At 54.1% G+C, this 3,572-nt stretch overlaps 1 long non-coding RNA gene across 2 annotated transcripts; it reads left to right on the forward strand.

The window, feature by feature from the left end:
• The first annotated feature begins 209 nt into the window (after positions 1 to 209).
• Positions 210 to 3,350, forward strand: LOC137143324 (uncharacterized). 2 transcript variants are annotated; one of them, XR_010917149.1, is made up of 3 exons: positions 210 to 710; positions 1,645 to 1,807; positions 2,262 to 3,350. It is a non-coding gene; the product is annotated as an uncharacterized lncRNA (long non-coding RNA). The 2 variants fall into 2 exon arrangements; XR_010917148.1 differs by lacking the exon at positions 1,645 to 1,807.
• Positions 3,351 to 3,572: the final 222 nt, after the last annotated feature.

Here is a 3,572-nt window from a genome sequence, read left to right on the forward strand (position 1 = left end):
CATGTTGATGAGAACATCCCATTGGCCATTTAGTTCCAGGATATCTATATTAGCCCCAGGATCAACAAATCCTTGTTCCCGGGTGATTCAGCTGGGGCCACTCCAGGGCAATTAGGCCAGCTGAAGCCAATCAAGGAGCTGGCCCCAGCAGTTAAAAGCCTCCCTGGCAGGCCGCTGGCAGAAATTGAAAGGGAGTTAAAAGAAGGAGTTGCTTTGTTCTGCTCTATGGCTTGGTGCAGTTGCTACCACAACCCAAAAGGTACCAGAGTGAAGGGAAAGCCTGTCTGGGCATGGCCAGGGATCCTAGGCAGAGAGGCCTGAGGGAGGACCCTCCCCCCGCCGGTTCTAGGAAGTGATCACATGCAGTGGGGCCAAGGAGAGGTGACCTGGGGAAGGTCGTAGTTCATGGACTAAGCAGCTTGATGCTGCTCCTCACAGGGTCCCTGGGTCAGGGCTTGAGTAGAGGGTGAGAGTGAGCCCCCCTTGCTCCCACCTAGCTGCATAGCTGAAAAGGACACAGGACCCACAGAAGGGCAGAACAGGCTGCCCTCGCCACACTGGGTAGCCTGGTGGTTAGAGCACCACCAGAGGAGAGAGGGGACCCAGAGTCCAGTCCTCCACATAAATTTCGCTTTCATTATTTATCCAGAGTGAAACATCTTCAGCACAAGAGATGGAGTGAGACCCACCTCAGTGTACCCCGTAAGGCAGTGAGTAGCAGACCCCTGTTCAAATCCTTTCTCTTTATCAAGCAGAAGGTGGGTGGCGGGGGGGGGGGGGGTGAAGTCTGTTTTTCCCCCATCTCGGCTTAGGGGTTCTAAATGTCATAAGGTGGGTGCCACCTCCTCCTGCTTCTCTGTTTTGTGTGATGCATGGTGCCAGGGGGCAGGTCAGATGCCTGGCTGCAGGGGGAGATTCCTTTCCCATTCAGGAATTGCAAGCAGGGTGACGTGTATCCTGCTGCCCAGACTGAAGTGCCGATCTCTGGCAGAGGAAGGGAGTTCAGGACAAACCTCTCCTGTGCATTTCCCACTGGTGAGCTTCGACGGCCCTGCCTAGTGTGCTGGCTTTTGTGAATCCTGTTCTTAGGTGCCTGTTTCTCCAGGAGTTCAGGCTCCAATCTCAGCTTTGCGGACGGTCATACATTGTTCCTGGGATTGTCTAGGTGCCTGACAGATAGGCAGTGCCACCCTGATCTTCTAACCCGGCACCTGTGTGAATCCAGGCCTAGGGCGAGAACGTAGCATTGTCTTGTCTGTCCAGTGCGTCGAGGGGGAGCCGTATCCCAGTCTCCTTCCAGAGCTGCCAGAAAGACACACAAACGGAAGGGAAGGGCCATTTTCCCTGGTGTTGCAGGGGGAGGGGAGGTGCTCAGAGGGACTGGCTGGTCAGTGCACAGACACGGGGGGCTGGGGATTGTGTCTCGGGTGCAGAGACCGAGAGAGACGGATATAAACAGCAAACAGCCGCGGTTGCACAGCCTCCTCCTGAGAAAGGAGACCACCTTATTTCCTGAATTATCTTAACCTTTGTTCTGGGCGGGAATCAGAGAGCAGGATCCTTTCCTTTCCTGCAAAAATAAGACTGAAAAGGGATTTGAATCCGGGCTGGGTTTAAGAGACCCTCACCCTTTGGTCCTGCCAGGCAGTTCCCCCATCCCTACGCGGTGTAACCCTGGAGCCCCCAGCCCATCGCCAGCGGGGCTCTGCTTCCGCCGAAGCGCCTCCGGAGAACCCTGCTGGGCTCGGATCTAGAACCCCGCTCACCTGGCTGGCCTTGTAGAGGTGCCAAGGCTCGGTCGGTGAAGGTGGGTTCCTTTAGCTCCATGGTTACTATAGTTAATTGTGGCAGAGTATTATGGGCTGGATCCGTGGCTCCGCCCCTTGACACCCGCTGAGAGTCTGGACTGTGATTTTCAGAGGGGAGTTGGGGTGACTTAAAATCAGGGTGCTGCTTTGAAAATCACAGCCCTGCGCCCTGTCCCGCAGGTGAGCTGCGTGGGATTTATTCAGCAGCCGAGTGAAGATCTGCAGCCCCGGCCCCGCGGGATTTTGTGCTGCCAGGGGGGACATTGGCAGCAACTGCAGGGTTAAAACCCGAGATCGGATCTTTGTTCCCCCCCGCCCCCCCGGTCCCCAGGCCTGTTCTCCTGCCTGTCCGCAGAGCTGCGGAGTGTGTGGAAGTGCTGCCCCGCACGGGAGAAGGGGGATCCTGCACACTGGGTTTTGTAGGAGTTTCTTCTCACTGTGTCTCTCGCACAGTAATAGCGGCCCGTGTCCTCCGGCCTCAGGCTGCGCATCTGCAGATAGACCAAGTTCTTGGCGTTATCCCTGGAGATGGTGACTCGCCCTTTCGCTGTGTCGGCGTAGTTCACAGCACTGCCGTCGTCGAAAATACGTGAGAGCCACTCGGGCCCCTTCCCGGGAGCCTGGCGGACCCAGTGCAGACTGTAGCCGCTGAAGGTGAAGCTGGAGGCTTTGCAGGAGAGGCGGAGAGAGTCTCCGGGCTTTTTCACGTCCCCGCCGGACTCCACCAGTTGCACCTGGGAGCGGGCACCTGGCAATAAAGACGCGATAGAAATATTAGTATCAACGTAGCGAATGTACAATATTGAGCTGCTGTGTGGGGCGTTTAGGTTGGAAAATACCTTCCAAAGCAGCTACAACGAGAACGAAATGGAGCCGAAGTCTCATTTTCCCAAGTGTGGGAAGGGAAGTTCTCAGGGGGAGGTTGGCTGGTAACTGCACAGACAGGGGGTTGGAGATGGTCTCTCTCTGCCCAGGCTGCACTGAGAGAGACAGATTTAAACAGGAAACTGTCACCCCGATTTGCATATCGTCTCCCTTATAAGAGTCACAAACTTTCTCTTCATGGTGTAAACTGACAGATTTGCTCTGGGAGTCAGACAGAGGCAGAATATTTGTACAGCGCCCCGCACAGCATAGTGGGATCCTGAGTATAGTTTGTCTAATGGAGAAATTAACGATCTCCTTGAGAGAGCTCCTATTCCTAGCTTGATTCCAAAGACTCCTGTACTCATAGGAAAGATACCCCGACTGGTTTCAGTGGATTTTGGCTCAGGCCTTTAGAGATAAAACTCTATCCCGAGAGAATAAGGGAGAGGAAGATGATGATCTCTGTGAATGGGGGGGGCAGTGTTTTGTGAAAACTGATTTCTCTTTCTAAGTCTGTATTCGCACCATAGGCAGAGGCGGGGAGTTTGGGTCAAGGTCGCCTTTTAAATATTGATGGCATTTCCAAAGGTACTTCTGGGGGTCTTCCACCCGCATCTTCATGTATAAACAGGGCCCCTGGGCTAAATAATGTGTTTATTTTCCTGTTTGAATAAATGTGTCAGATCCTCCGCTTTTGTGGATGGGGGTAAGGTTGTTGAAATCAATGGGGCTCCGCAGTGTACAACAGCTGCCGAGCTGGCTCTGTGAGGTGTGTTTTATTTCGGGTTTTATTAAAGGTCCAGTGAAACCCGATAAAAGCTGCCCCTGAACATTCAGTGACTGGCGAAACAGAGGGAAAAGTGAACAGGCCAGGCCATGGATATGCACACTGTGCCT

This window comes from Emydura macquarii, unplaced genomic scaffold, assembly GCF_026122565.2.
Source record: "Emydura macquarii macquarii isolate MOO-44397 ecotype Brisbane River unplaced genomic scaffold, CSIRO-AGI_Emac_v2 contig_3320, whole genome shotgun sequence".
NCBI classification, from domain to species: domain Eukaryota; kingdom Metazoa; phylum Chordata; order Testudines; family Chelidae; genus Emydura; species Emydura macquarii.